This window comes from Opisthocomus hoazin, chromosome 8 (genome assembly GCF_030867145.1).
Source record: "Opisthocomus hoazin isolate bOpiHoa1 chromosome 8, bOpiHoa1.hap1, whole genome shotgun sequence".
In the NCBI taxonomy this organism is placed as follows: Eukaryota; Metazoa; Chordata; class Aves; order Opisthocomiformes; family Opisthocomidae; genus Opisthocomus; species Opisthocomus hoazin.
The window spans coordinates 34,690,248-34,706,394 of NC_134421.1; the positions used below are offsets into that span (position 1 = coordinate 34,690,248).

The 16,147-nt window shown below is 42.3% G+C and overlaps 1 protein-coding gene across 2 annotated transcripts in view; it reads left to right on the forward strand.

Annotated features, from left to right (window-relative positions):
* GRIP1 (glutamate receptor interacting protein 1) overlaps window positions 1-16,147 on the forward strand; it is a 353,630-nt gene that overhangs the window by 42,668 nt on the left and 294,815 nt on the right. Inside the window, exon 1 of one of the 2 annotated variants that reach the window (XM_075427895.1) lies at window positions 12,344-12,412. The exons of the other annotated variant lie outside the window; for it this stretch is intronic. The gene's annotated coding sequence lies outside the window, so the exon portion shown is untranslated. Of the gene's footprint in view, window positions 1-12,343; window positions 12,413-16,147 lie in introns of those variants that run through there. 2 annotated transcript variants of the gene reach the window in all.

Below are 16,147 nucleotides of genomic sequence, written 5' to 3' on the forward strand. Positions count from 1 at the left end.
CAAGACTTTTCCCTTAATCTGTTTAGATACTGTATTAAGGCAAAGAAAGAAATCCCTCAACGAATTCAGTTGTTTTGGTTTTTTTTAATTTAAATTTTGCAGGCATCCATTTTCTTCTCATCTATCTATGACCTTATTCAAAAACTGTATCATGAGCTATCATCACCCTGTTCTTAAAATGCTTCATTAATGGAAATACAGGCAACAAAATAATATAACAAGAGCAAGACAGCCTTCCTTTTCATGGAGTGTCTTGCAGCATGGAGTTGTTTGGGCACCCTGGGCTAAATGGTGCCCCAGCAGAGGAGCGGATGGCCTCTTTTGTGCTCTGTTCGTGGCCAACACGAGGGCACTGATCGAAAGCAGCCTGTGGGTTGTTCTTTCGCTCTCATCTTAGCTGGAGACAGCGTGAAGGCTGGATTCTTGAAATCGGGCTTTGAGATGGTAGTGCTCTTTGCCCTTGCAGTGGACCGTGAGACAGACAGTGGCTGAAATATTCTACTCATAAAAATGTATATTTGCTTCCATAAGGTGCTGTTTAGGAATGTGTTATACTGACAGATGCCATTGGAGAAGGCTAATGGCATTGCTGTTTCAGTTGAAGACTGCAAATACGGTTTCAGAGACTGAGTTTCAGAGGGGTCGCTTGCGTGCGTTGGGAGGAGCGTCTTGGTGGAGGGAGCCAGGTGCTTGGCTGATGCTGTGGGCGAAGGTGGGAGGTGGCACTCAGGGAGCCTCTGGGCAGGGCTGGCAGAGCCGTGGTGGCCATGTGTGCCATCTGCCATTGCTGCTTGTCTTCTGAGCGATTGCTGACCACTGCGGGTGGATCCTGGGAATTTCAGAGTAATGAAATCTTGTACAACAGATGGGAAAGGCTCTCGACAGATGTGGGCAAGATGATGAGAATATGGCTGCAGTACGGCAGCCTTGGCTGGAAAAGTTTTCTGGTTCAGACTAAACTGGGTAATTTTTTCTTTCCTTGGTGCCATCCCAAGCACAAAGCTTCTCCCTGTTACTCCTCAGTACCATAGGACAAGTAGTCCAGGTGCCATAGACACCTGCCCAGGACCAGTGATGGACTTTGACACTTCTGTGTCATTTTCAAAAGCTTCAAAGCATTAGAATCCTTGGACTTTTTTTTTACCTGGTAAGTAAAGCTGTTAAATACATTGAAGCTGTTTCTGAACTTGCATATTCTTTACTTTGAGCAAAAATGTCCTATTTCCAGCAAAAGAAATACACACCGTTTCTGTTTAAATGTCTTTGTAGCTTGTATCGAATTTTTCTGTGCATCAGGTTTCTTAGAGCTCTAGATCAAATTTCTGTGAGTGTCCAGAAACTTGGCCTGCAAATTTAATGTGGCTTTTCTGTATTAAGTGTGCTTCCCTCTTTTCTCCACTGCCCGAGATTCACCTCTCTCTTCTTCGCATCTTTCATATGTGTACATCTTAACACTGTCAAACAAATCCTGGCTTTGCTTCTGGGGGATTTCCAGTGTGCTCTATTCTGCCAGCTGCTGGAAACATTGGCAAAAAACCTTGTCTCAATCTCATCACCCCTTTATTCAGCACAGGATGAGATTTTAAGCCTGTCAAAATCTGTATGATAGGATTTACTGACTGCCTCTCTCAATGATGCTGGCTAGTCATGGCTGATCGGCTCCTTAGTGAAGAAGCAAATTTACAACAGGTAAATAACAATCATAAGGTATAACAGTTGGGTCTCTCAACATCAAAACTAATGAAACCTGACTTCATTAATTGTCTGCTGGCCCCTACATTCCCTGTTGCCAACATACTGTCCACAGCAGAGCAAAAAATCCTCTTCTCCCAGCCGCATCCTTAAAACCTGTCCCTTGTACCAGAGGTGGCAGGCACAGTACCTGGCTTAATGGCTGGTGCTGCAGCTCCTCCTTTGCTCTGGAGGCATTAGTTAGTGGTGCTTCCCAGCAGCTGGTTTTCGTTAAGCTTGTAGGAGCAAAATTATTTTGAAGCGTTTTTATACCTCTTGAGATTTGGCTAGAATCAGCCAACAGACGTAAAGGGTGAGTGGGCAGATAAAGTGATAAAATAAGCTGAATTTCCTCAGGAAACCATATGGATAGTTTAAAAAGTGTTTTACATGGAGTTCTGAAATTGAGTAATTCAATTTACGCCACAGTGACAGGAAAAAGTTATAGTACTTGGAGATCCTAACTCATGGGTGTAGTGAAAAATTGTTCCTAATATGAAAGTTTTACCTCCTAAGTCAGTATGACTTCATACTTCTTGGTGGTTTCATTGCTGGTCTAGAATAGCCAGTTACATGACTACCAGTGGGAATGCCCTACTACATGAGGGTAGAAAATCAGTAGCCTTTAAGGGATGATGTATTATAAAAAAAAAAAACAAACCTGCAGCCAGCCAAACATCATCTATCCTGTAAGTAAGAGGACATTTGTAGGATATCTCTGCGGCTAGTATGTATTTGAGAGTTTTGTCTATACTTCATCATTGGATGGAAATCTTTATGCTGGATGCAGGCGTCAGATCTGATCAGGAGAACTTTGGAAAGCTTCAGAAACGGGCTGGAGTGGAAACCTTGAAGATCTGTGCGACTCGGGCTTCAGAGGGAGAGAAAGTCTTCCTGTAACATTTCTGTACTCTGTCTGACAGTCTGATAGAAAATGACACAGCCTTCCTTTCATCAGCGAAAAGAAGTCAGCCACAATGAAAATGTTTCCCCAGTGGAAGTTGTTTTGTGAAAAGAGACTGACAAAAAAAAAAAATTGCTTTCATGTATATTTATCCTCCACGGTATCCTCGGTGTCCTGATTTGCTCAGTTCAGTCATCACAAGATTTATTCTTTCTACTTTGGTACTTAGGGTCAAGTTACTTCACAAATACGAATTGCTTAGTTTCCATACAGTTATCTTCTTCCCTATATTCTACGACATAGACACCCCCCCCCCCCCCCCCCCAAAAAAAAAAAAAAAAAAAAACACCAAAAAACACAACCCCCAAAACAACCAACAAACCCAGCCCTTGTGGTAAATGTCTGCATATAATGTAAGAGTTGTGGCATACAGATTTTTATCAGTCACCTTGTTTGTTGAGGGCTTTCACTGACGATTTCATTTCTGGGCCCATGATTTCGTTTCCAGGCTCATGCTAATTCACTCTTTTCAGTTAAAGGTGTGGCTACACAAATAACTTCCCTTGGTGAATGCTACCTATAGCTTTATGGTATTTTGGCTGTTTGGTGGTGATTGCTTGTGTGAATAGGTTTGCCCCATTTGGTAAATGAAGGGTGACTTTATGATATTTCCAGGTGTGGTTGTGGTTCTATATATTAAGGTTGCAAATTGCATCCTAATGTATTCATACTAGGTTGTTTTTTGTAGCTGTAGCACCAGCAGTGTGCCTGCCCTGAGATGCTTGTGGTCTGTGGGCGCTCTGACAGCGTGGACAAGCTGCCATGTGAAGCTTGGCTTTTTGGATGGAGGCTGCAGCTAGTGTACGACACTTCATTTTGACCTTCTGTGCCCGTTGGGCAAGTCAGCCTCACTTGTTATTGCTTTCTGCCTTGAGGGTAAAGCAGTTTTCATCTCCTGGGACATGAAGTCAGCTTCTGGAAGCTTACCTTAACAGCCAAATCCAAACTATAGTTGAAGTGGAACAAAGTAATGTGTTTATGAAGTACAGAGAACAAATAGAAAGAAAAAGAGATTTTAAGCTCAAAGTATTCCTATCTTCTGGTTGGATAAAGTCACCTTAGCAGTACTGGGGTATCAATGAGCTTAGCATTCATTGGCCTATAAGGATGTTGTAAGCTTAAGGTGTACTACCTACATTAGGTAGCTACACTGGCTTTTTTGGGTATTCATCGTTTTATCGTGAGCAAAGGCTGTCAATACTTCTTCAGGGCAACAGTGTGTGAGAGACAGAACTGGAACAGGTGATGCTGTGGCAACTGCGTACAAATATTTAGGCCGTGACTTTTTAAATGTCAGAAAGAAACAGGCTGCTTATCGAAAGGGCAGTGCTTGAAAGAGAACAGGAGAATATTGCTCAAAGTTTGCCTGAGGTCAATGTCCTGGGTTGCCTGGGGACTGCTCAGGGCCTTTCAGAGCGGTTGGATCTGCAGCAGTCGGATCCCCCTGCCCCACCGAGAGCTCTACCTGCAGAGGTGTGAGACGGCGGCGTGCAGACATCTCCTGAGGCAGAGGATGCTCTGCCTGCTGTCCCTGGGTCACTGGGCATGGCGTGTGGGGCCGGCTGCTCGGTGCACCCACGCCTGGCTTGCATGAGCCGGCAAGCCCTCAGCTGAGGAGTTCAGGCCAGCAGAAGGAAGGGCATAAAGCTGCTGCCCGACTCTTGTTTTCTCTCTGTCCGTGTATGTCTCTTGAGCATTTCTGCTCTCCTCGTATAGCTTCAAGGAGGAATAAATTCTTCATAATCTTATCAGAGACAATATATTGAGGTGTGGTGTGGATTTGATTTTATTTGTTTAGTATTTCTTGGCAATCACTTTGGATGACGCTTCTGTTTGTACACAGTATCTCAGTTGTCATCGAATTCGTGTATTTTGTAGTTAAGGCATTTCAGAGAGGTTTGACCTGCTTCAAACTTTATTTTCCCTTTGGGTTGCAGAAAGCCGTGGTTTATCATTCGCTTGGGCTTTGGGGCTGTGCGGAGCTGTGTGTGCGGCTGCTGCTTTGAGCACGGCTGGGGTTCTGCAGCCTCTCGCTGGGTCTGCAGGCGCTTCGGCTTTTGATAAAGCGCACACAGGTCCCTAGAAACCACGTGTAGGCTTCTGTGCCTCTCCTGGAGGACATGTAGTGCCCACAGGTAACACTTGCAAAATTGCTAAAGTTGGCTGAGAATATTAAGCCAAATGTTTTGAGGAGTAATAGTAGTTCACCTACAAAACTCCTGTTGTCACGGTTTTCTCCAGCTGTGGTCTTACACTAAGCCATGCATGATTTTTAAATGGTTGACCATATGAATTTTAATTGAATAGAAGCGTAAGAGGCTGTTTTTAAAACTTTTTTGTAGACTCCTGTATCTCAGAAATACAATTCTGATTGTTTTGGTAAAACTCTTAACTTCGTCTGATAAAGCGACTTGTTTAGGCTTGGGAAATTTGAGTAAGTTTAAGGACAGTTCGTGACGAGCCACAAGCCCATCCCTGTGTTGCCTTTCGGGTCATTTGGGCTGGAGATACAGCCCATGGATCTCAGTGTTTGGTGTGGTCTGGTAGCAGAACCACGTTTAGGAAGCTGTTACTAACTGACACAACTTCAAGGAGATGTGGAGCTCCTCTGTATTGTGTTCAGCTGAAAGTGCAGAGCAATGCTCGTTCTCTCACCGAGTAGCGTGTGCCCAGAGAAGAGGGGTGGGGGGAGCGTGAGAGCAGACTGCGGGATGGTAGAAATTATCATCCAGTTCTGCTTTGATGCTTTCTTATTAGTATTATTTCTGCATGTCAGGTATTAAATAGTATGATAATTACATATTTGGAGATGAAGTGTGTTTTTAATATCCTGTTTGATGTTCACTCTGGAAAAGATGGTAATATTTGCTAGTGTTTTGCTGATTTGGTTTCAGATCTAGTAGTCAGGGATATTGTCATGGAATCGGAGGTAACAAGTAGCGTCGAAAACAATGAAACAAAATATTCAGATTTTTTGTATAATGGCTTTCCTCTGGATGTTCCTTTTGTGCAATGAAGCTGAACAGAAATTAAAAGCAGCCTGAAACTTGATTAGCTACTGCAACGCGGTGGAGTCGAAGTTTATTAAGGTATTTAAGGCTGTGTCACTGTTCAGGCATGAGAATGCAATGACACCAGAGCAACATTTTGTTCAGTATTTTTGTTTCATTTTAAGCAAAACTTGATTTTCTGTTAGACAATCTAATTTTCCATTAGGTAGAACTTTCAGAAGTGTTTAAAATTATTTCGAATGGAAAGAAACCCTGCTTTCCTGTAAACTTCAAATGAATGAAAACAGGTTAGCGTGTATTTTCCAAAGTCACTGCATCTTCCCGGATCTCCTGTTCCCGGCTGTCGCTCATACAGACTCACACATGGAGTCAGGCATTTCTTGTGGTGTGGCTGGCAAAGTCGCTGATGCTCCGCCGTGGGCACGCTGCTTGCTGCAGCTCTGTCGGCTGCCCTTGGGGAAGGCGAGCTTCCTCCTGTCAGTTGGGGTGCAGAACTGCAGTTCCACAACTTGCTTTAAATAAATAAATGAAGTCAGAGTTTTCCTTCCTTCCCACCAAGTCTTTTCATGTTTGTAACTGAAACTGTAGAAGTTTGGGAAAAACTAGACATATGGTAGAAGTAGCTACACCTTGTGAGTCTGTGTGGGAAGCTGTGATTATTGTCAGCATCCAGACTTTGACGGGTGCCTAGGAACTTCTTACAGCTAGCAGACATCACATCATCTTCCAGGCATTTGCCTAAGCTTACAAGCTTACAATTTCCCCTTCTGGGTGGTTTTGTTTGGTGTCTCCCCCCCCCCCCCAATTCTAGTCAACACATAAACATGTTTGTTTTTGGATGTAAACTGTGCCACCTTGTCAGGTGTACATACAAATGTAAGGAGCGGGAAGTTGTGAAGGGCTAAGTATTTGTACTCCAGTCAGTGTTTTCCAGGATTCTCTGTTTTATGGCCTTTTGCTAGTCTTTGCCTCAAAACCTTGCCTATTTTCCCCTTGTATCTGCTGGGATAATTTTTAAACTCAACAGCACTCTTTCACATATAGTAAGTGTGCCTAACTTAATTAGTCTGCTCTTTCTCCAGTGTAGTACATCATTTTCAGTTACACTGTCCCAATTACCACCTAAACCTTACAGAGAAATACTGACACTCCAGTGTTATCGAGGCTGGCATTGTATTACTGAAGACTGCATTCAGTTTTCTGTCTTAATGGTCAGAAAGCATCAGATGGCCTTACCATAGTTCATTATTCATTATAGTGTCGTAGCAAATATTTGGCTCCACTGAGAGAGCAAATGCTGGAATTAGTCAGGTTTGAATACTATGCTGCCAAGCCCTACTTGAGGTGAGATTTTTTTTGTTCTTGTAATAAGGTGAGTGCAATTGCCTGATTTTTCATATTTAACTTTTGATTTCTTTGTGTAGGTTGAATTCATGACCATGGTCAGAGGTGGTGTGTGTGAAGTAAACAGTTGATAGTGAGTGGGTAGAAGAGCACATAGTAATTTGGGAAAACCAGAGTTTCAGTAGTAGCGAGTATTGCATATAATCATTTACTGAAGTACAAGTACATGCAAGAGGTAAATACTCATTTAAATTCTCGTAGCCTTGGGTAGGAAGGCACTAGAGAGCCCTCTTCAGAGTTTGGAGGGGGCAAAACTCTCAATGCTGTTGATCAAAAATATCTGTACACCTTCCGAGACGGTCCTTTCACTGACTGGCTCGGTAGTTTGCAATGTAATCTATCTGAAAGCCATTTGGAGACTAGGTGATGCACCAGAGCTGGTAAGTGGCATATGCATCTCTTGCTTTCTCTTTGAAGTGGTAAGATAGCAAAGACAAAAAAAGCCCCCAATACATTCCTGCTAAAAAAAAAAAAACAACGAAAAGGTTTAAGTTCATGGGTTTAAACGTAAATACTGTGACACAAATAAAAGGTTGAAGTGACACTGTGTTTGTCTGGTGCTGAAAATTGCCTTCCACAGATAACGTAGAGTTACTGGCTTAGGCACAAAATCTTGAGTTAAGCATTTTGGCAGACTTGTGTGTGTTGTGGTGTATAGGAATAAAAAAGGTGGAGAAAACCAGAACTGATATTCCTGCAAAATCTGCATCTCCTGTGGTTGTCCTCACTTCTCACCATCCTGAACGCAGTCTCTGACTGATGCCTTGTGTCTCTGATCGATGCCCGGTGTTTCTGGGTCAGCACGGGGGCAGATTTCCCTCCTGCTGCTTTCTGTGCTTTGCTGGAAGGGTTTGACTTTACAAGAGGGAAGCTCCAAGGCTTCCTTTTTTTGAGCGGACCCGGTGGTTGCCTGGAGAGCCCCATTCCTTCCCAGCCCCGCCGGTGCTGCTGGAGAAGGTGCACCCTCCCTCATGTGCCACTGCCTACGGTGGATCCTGCTGCTCTGTCCGGAGACACCCTCCACCCTTGGGAACCTCACCGGTGCCTATGTTGCTTGCCACCCCGCCTTCATTTTCTTCATTGTCCTCTATGACGAGGAGGAGGGAAGGGACTCCCAGGTAGGCTGGTTGAGACAGACTTTACTGGCGGCATCTGAACATCTCAGCCCAGGAGCTGCCCCACTGTCTCTTGAGGCTCCCCAAAATACAGCGAGGGGAGGTGACACCCCAAGGGCTGCTGACAGAAGGTGTTAAACCAGTGCAGGTCTGCCAGGGAGAAGCAGAAAGGCCTTTGCTATCTGTGGTACAGGTCAGCAGTGCTGGGCTCAAAATAAAAGCAGGCCAGACCTGGCTGGCGTGGTTTTATATCTTCAGTTTTTCAAAGCTGATATTGACTGAAGAAAATCCTTCTAGCCTTATTTATATATATGAATATAGAGGTTTTGCTTACCTGTGTTATTCTGCCTCCTGTGTTTTCCTCAGACAATTGAGAAAGTGTCTTATGTGTCTAGTGAGGTGAGGCGTTTGACCAAGAGACAAGCGCTTAAAACAAGATGGGCATCCTTAAGACAGAGGGTGTGAGAGAGTCTTGTGAGTCTTATCCAGCCCTGGAGTAGAATCATAGAATCATGGAATGGTTTGGGTTGGAAGGGACCTTAAAGGTCATCTCTGTCCAACCCCCCTGCCATGGGCAGGGACCCCTTCTACCAGAGCAGGTTGCTCAGAGCCCCATCCAACCTGGCCTTGAACACTGCCAGGGAGGGGGTATCCACAGCTTCTCTGGGCAGCCTGTTCCAGCGCCTCTCCACCCTCGTGGTGAGGAATTTCTTCCTTATATCTAATCTAAATCTACCCTCTTAATACCTTGTCCTATCCCCACATGCCCTTGTAATAAGTCCCTCTCCGGCTTACTTGTAGCCCCACTTCAGGTACTGGCAGACTGCTATAAGGTCTCCCCGGAATCTTCTTTTCCAGGCTGAACAGCCCCAACTCTCTCAGCCTCTCCTCATAGGATTACACCATTTTGGTTTGGCGGTATTGCTTTCTTCTTGGCAATTTCTTACGAAGGGTCTTTTGTATTTCATTTGTGCATAATTCTCATTAGTGGCAGTGCAAGTGAAATATAAGAATTGATGGGAAACCAGATCTCTGCTCTAAGGAAGTCTGTATCATGCACGTATGAATACAGAATGAAATTAATGTGCTCAATTTCATAATAAAGTATAAAATGTATGTAGAGTATATGTAAATTTATTTTTGAAGTGGAGAAAGGCATTCTGAGTGAATAAAATATTTGCTTCTGATAGTGAATTCCTTTAGATGACTTTTTTACTGAACCGAACTAGAGGAGTTTATGTCATTTGTTAACAAATAATATGTTCTCCCTTGGTATAATCATATCATAAAATCTCAAATTGGGATAATTTGATATAACTGAACCAGAAATAAATTAAACCTGACAAATCTGTCATAAACTGTAAGTTTTAATAGAAGCTTAATCTAAGCTTTCATGACTTTGTCAAAACCAATAATGTATCAGTGCCTAGCTCTGAAACTGGCTGTATCGTACTGCAGGACTGCAAAGGTTAAAGGGATTTTAAGACCCAGCTGTGAAGTTGTATTCGTTTTAAAATGTCTTTAGCAGAAGGCATGCTTTTGGTCGATTAATGAAAAGATGCTATTGTTGATCTTTGTTTGAAAGTCATGTTCTTTTAGTGCTAATTTTAATAATTACTTTATTGAAATAAGCTACTGAATATGCCATTGATGACTGCATAGAATTTGGGCATGAAGCAAGTAACAACCATATTCTGTTTCTGCCCCTCAGGTGTCTGTTGCACTCATTCAGTGGGAAACAGGGAAACCTCAGGTCTCATCATGACTGAAGTACAATTATTTGTGGGGCTGGGGGGGGAGTGATGGTAATAATTGGAAGTTTTGTACCAGGCTATGTAAATTTGATACGATCCTCTAATTACCTTGAAGGTGATGTTGGTACTTGGTTTTTTTACTTGGGAGGAGTTTTTAAGGGAGTTGTGACTTAAAACCAAAAAAGAAAATAGAATTGTGAATTCAAGAATGATTCTCCAACTGCCAGCATGTTTGTACTAATTAAAAAAAAAAGTAGAAAAACCCTGAAGCAGTAAAAATTAAGCTTTTCTACTAATGTAAAAGTAAATACCACTCCAACTTGTCTTCTCATACTAATAAAACTCTTGTGTATCATAGGGAGCAATGTTCATTCATTTCTTTGAATAGCTTAACTTTCCAAACACTGAAACAGCATGAAATTGGTAAATATGCTTATATATTACACTGTGATAATGATATCCTGTTGTTTTTGTGGTATAGGATGAAGTATGGCCATCTTGGTTCCAAAAATGAGTCTGTTCTCCTTGGAAAGCAACTCATGCTGTGTATATATAGGAGATATATCTATGAATATTGACTAGATACCTATTTTATAAGAAGGCTGTAAGAGTTTTTCTTCCTCTCACCTCCAATCATTCGGAAAAGTTTTATTTAGTAACAGTGATACATTTGCTGAAGGTAAATCCAGTAGCAGATGTAACTATCTCTGTGTTTGCAGGGGTAAGATTATTTTATGAGTAGTGTTATTGTAGGTATGATTCCCCCCCTCCCCTGCCGATATTTGACCTGAATCCATTATATGTTTGGTTTTTTTTTTTTAAAGAAAAAAAATAAATCTGAAGTTCCTCTTCCAAAATATTGCTTCTATCATATTAAAGGAGTGATCTACAGTTCTTTTATGGTGGTAACCATGACTTGAGGTAGTACAACAACCCATAATTCCCTGTTGATAGTGATAAAAATAAGTCCTTGTTTGAAACAAAACCAGAAACCTTAAATGTGTTGTTCTTTTTCCACTATTTAAAGAAAAAAATGTGTATTACAACCTTTGACTGTAGTCTTTGTCCTATTTGTCTTGCTACCTTCCACTTCAAATGGATCAAAAGCAACTGTAACTATCAAAACCCCCATTAAACTAGGAAGAGAGAGAGTTTTTGAAAGAAATTTTTGTTTAGTGTCTGGTCTGTTGTGCAGGATCAGAGATAAATTCTGGACTATGTAGGAGGAAATTAAATTCTGATGGCTTTAAACACCTTTGCATGCTGCTGTTTTAGGAGGAGGAGGGTGCCAAGAACAGTTGTGCCTGAGGTTTCAGTTCAAGTTTTCCAGGGTTGTCTGCCACATTGCTTGAAGACTGCATGCACTGGCCCCGGTTCAGGGATGCCTCCTAGCAAATCTTTGAGCTCCTACTTGTAAGATATCCACCCATATGGTTGTCGAGTACAATATCGATGCTGATTCACTCCTGGTATAACTGGTAAAGGGCCTGCTAGGATGTCATCGTGTTGCATTAGCTCAGTTGCTGGTGGTAAGGCTGAAACCAGAGTGAAGGTCACCCCTGATAGGTGGCTTGCTTTCTTGAAATCTTAAGTGAGAACACTTCAACTTGATAAATCTGCATATTTCTGGGGTTTTTTTGGTAGCTCAAGAAATCTGAATGGTTGTATGTAATGTATTCATATATTCCACGTGTTATATTTCATAACTGTTATTAACAGGGCACTGAACTGTGAGACCCCTGCTTATATGTGCTCTTAATGTGGATATTTTAATATTATGTGATGTCATTTTGGTCATGTATTGCAGTCCCATGCCATACAGGAGCTGATGTAAAATGTTTCCGACAAATTTGGCTCAGTGGCGGAAGAGGTGCTGGCAGGGAAGCAGGCAGGACAGTGCTCTCTGGTCTGTGGGGCTTTGGCCAGTTGAGGCTATGGAGAAAGGAAGGGTCTGAAGGCAAAGACAAGAGCCTGAGGTTATTCAGAGACCCTCTGTACTTCTTATAGTTGAGCTTGGAAATCAATTTTGAAACACTAAGAGCTAAAAGATTTAGATGAGTATTTTTTTTTTTTTGGAGCAAGACTTTGTCTTCCTGGGCAGATGGGATCAACCCATTACAGCACATTTTTTTTTCTTTTTAATGCCAGCCAGTCATCCTTGGATAACATAAAGTACTAGAGAAGCTTGTTTTAGAGTTAGCTCATGTGATGCTCTCTGTACCTCCCAGATTCCTGTCTGCCTCTCCATTTCCCATCTCTCCCTGGCCAGCTCTCCGCTGCCTGCAGCCCGTCTTACCCATGGGAAGGTTATCTTGGAGCTGGCTGGGAGCTGTGGGTGTGCTGCGTGGTATGACAAAAGGGAGCCTTACAGGAGGAGAAAACAAACCCGACGATGGCTTCTTGGGTGCTATGGATATGCTTTCTGTTGACTAGGTGAACAAAGACCTTATGAGAAATTTATTTACTATTTTTAAAGGAGTGAAACTGCTGTGTTAGTTTGTATTAGCTGGCAGCTTGACCAGCATCTTTGATCTGAGGCGGAAAACATGATTTAACTGGAGTCAAGAAATAGTGTTGAAGGCAACAAGGCTGTAGCAATGAGGTTATGCAGTGTCTAAGACATAGTTTTAGGATTCCTGAGGATAACCTGATAGCTATTAATCTTATTTTGATGGTGGTTGGCTTTTTTTTGTATCGTAAAACATACAGTAAGTGAAACATGCCCTCTGTGGGCATTGAGGGGGAGGAAGGGATGCTGTGGTATGTATCCGTTGTGATTATTTTGCGGCAGCCAATGGAAAAAGTCCAGCATTGAGGGTTCTTAAGGTAAGCTGTGTCTTTCTAAGTATAAAACTACCTACTTACTTTAAAAATGCAGACACCAGTCCTGGTGTTGATATAAAAATAGAAGGCAGGACAGATGTTGCTTTTGTAATAAATTCATAAGGATTTTCTCTTAAGCATGTAAATTTAGTCAAATGATTTATGAAATAAACTGTCAAATTGATATATGTCAGACATCTGGCTCATGCTTAACTTTTAGTTTGCAGTTGGTATTTTATGCATGACAGCAAACAGGTGATCATGATTGAGAGCCTTTCAAAAACATCAGCAAAAATTACAGGTTTCTGAAACTCTAATGTTAAGGGGATGACTTATTTATCATAATTGGTGTTTTCTCCAACTTTTTAATGATCATCATTTCTAACACATATTTTACGTTTTATTTCAGGCTTGCAAGTCTGGTAATTCTGAGGTAGGAAGTTAAATGCTTGAAGTGGAAAGGGATGCAAGCGGCAATGGGCTGCTTGATGTTTGTCTTGTTTCTCTATATGAAAGCTTGTGAAATTCAGTGAAAATGTTGCAGAAATTAATCTGATTTGTCACCTGCTTTGATTACAGAGGGTTTGATGAAAATCTTTCCAGTGTCTGTGTGACCGAGCTGAGCTGCATGCTGGCTGGCCCTGTGCTGGCCTCTTGGGGGGCTTGAGGTGATGGGTTCGTTCTCTGGGTATCTGACACTGTTAGCACGAAACGTGACAGCTGCAGCCCTTGCCATTGAAAGCTTAGGTGATGGTACGGCATTATTTTTGTATAGATTAGATTATGTAAGTTATTTATATAGTCTAATGATTGGAATGCTTGTTCCAAAAGAAGGAACTTTGATTCAGTACCTTCGTCAACCCGAGGGACTCACCAAAGAGATTTTACCCTAAGGTGCGATGCTCGGTTGTAGCAGGGTTGTTCTTGTCTGCTGATGGTGAAGCTGTGCAGGAAAAACTTACTCAAATTTTGTAGAGCCAGAGAAGATGTATGTGTGGAAGAGCATAACTCTTCTAATCCAGTGTTTCACAGCATTTTTCTGGAGATGAAAAGTCTCCAATTCTGGTCTTCAGGACATCATTTATTTGATTTTCAGTGGCAGTTAGGTGAATTGTGTAAATAGTACTGGGAATTGTCTCAGATATCCCGACTTTCAGCAGTGCTCCTATCGCAAAGCTACAAATTGCTTTGTATCGTCTCTTTGTGGCTTCATAAACCCTGTGTTCTTCAAAGTGGATCTGAAAGCTTGATGTGATTCTTGCCTCGTTTGCTTCTGCTCCTGTCTTTCCGCCTTCCCTCCCTTGGTGGTCATGGCCCTCTTCTGCAGCGCTGCTCTGCTGAGTCAGGGATTCACCCGTGTCTTTGAAAGTGCCCTAGCCCTTACACCGTTGAATAAAATGTGTTTTAAAATGTAAAATGTATTTAAAAAATCCCCAAACAAACAGAAAACATTTAAAAAACAAAAAATCCCAAGCCCACAGAAGAGACTTGACACGCTTCCTGATTTCAGGTGCCCAAGTCTGGAATCTCAGGTGCGTGTGGATGGCAGACTGAAGGCTGTAGAGAGACCAGAACCCCAGGGATGGGAGCAGTTTCCGATGCTTCACTGTCTGTGTCCTGAGTGCGGGCAGGGTACCCAGCTCGCCGGGCTTGATCCTATGACTAACATGCCAGGGCTCCTAACTTGTCTTGTGTGCTGGTTAGGGAGCCTGGGCATGCAATGCAAGGCTGCGGATTTGCTCCTCTTGGAGCCAGGCTTTTAAAAGTTTTAGATCTCCACAGTGTGTAGATCCAGTCCAGTCCTCTATTAATAAACTCCTCTGCCATTAAATGGGAGTAGTCCTGTTTCTTTCATTAGGTTTTTAGACAGGCTGGAGAGAGTTAGGTCTGATGGATTCCTTGTTGAAGAAGTAACCTTACCACAGCACTGCTGCACGTTTATCTTTCTGGAAACGTGGCTCTGGACGGTGAAACAACGTTGTCTAGAAGTAATAATGATCTGTCTTTATTCTGGTAAACCAGGTTGTTAAGGTGCTTGGCAGTTGGTTTTAACATTCTTGCAGAACTAACTCATCAGTTATCAGAGTTAACCACTGAACAGACAAATGCATGTGCTATGTGTAGCTATTAATGCTTATATTAAAATAGTCACAGTTTTTCATTTTCATTTTGCACTAAAGAACCCCAGAAAACTCTGACACACTGATGCCTTTGGAAGGTTTTCTCCCATTTTAATCTCTGCTATACTTGCACCTGCTGACAAGTGTCCCCAGGAAAAGAAGAGTGTTAGGAAACGTCTAATTGTGATGTTTCCACGACATGACAAGAAATCAGAACCTGTACAGACGATGGGCCTCGGCACAGAACGGGGGACAGACAGACACTAGTATTGTCTTTAGCGCTGATGGAAAAGCAGAGAGTAAACTGTACACACCCACAAAAAATAATATGGGCTAACCCTTTTTCCATAACCTGTGGGGAATAGAAGCAGTCACTGTCCAAGTATAATTTAGTTAGACTTTCAATCTGTTGGCTGCTTGGCTCTGTGTGATTCTCAGCTGGTCTGAGAAATTTCATGTGAAACGGATGTCTGTAGTCAAGGCAACTTTGGTGGTTTGATAGTCTTTCTTCACCCTTTCCCCATTATATGTGGAGGGACTTCTTTTTTAAATTTTTTTTTTAGATTTTATTTTTCCCTGGTCTCCTAGGTTAAGAAAGCAAATAGTAGAATAAGCTCTTGGGTTGTTTGAGGCTCACAGCTTTAGACACCTTGTTGCCTTATCCAGAGTGACTTCTACGGCCAGTTAAGTGATTTGGGAGGCTCCTGGCGAATCCAAAGTGGAATGAGGAAGTCTGAGTAATCAGTTCTGCATGGTACACTGTAGCTGCAAACTAAACTCTGCATTTGGGCAATAGTGATGATGCTTAACTGTCTTCAGTGAAATTGTACTGTTTCTGGTGATTAAAGTGGAATTTAGTGTTACAGCTAAGTCAGTTGTGTGGAAACGTGACCACAACAACATCCATCCAGTTTTGGCTCAAAAGAGGGTGCTGCTCTACTAATCAGAGTAGAAACATTCCAGTTGCTCAACGTAGGAGATGTCCTCTGCACAGTCAGCTGTTAAAACTGATGAAACAAGGATTTTAATTTTTTTTTTTAATGAATAACCACCTTTTGGTTCCCCATGCCGGGATGGGTGGAGGACAAAGCTGTCTTCACCCCGGAGTCACAGGGTGCCCTGTGCTGCACTGCTGCTTTGCTCTTTTCTCTGCTTTCTTAAAGCTATCCCCCCTTTTCACAAATTCCTGTTACAGTGTGTTGTGAAGGATGAAAACGTGCTCTTA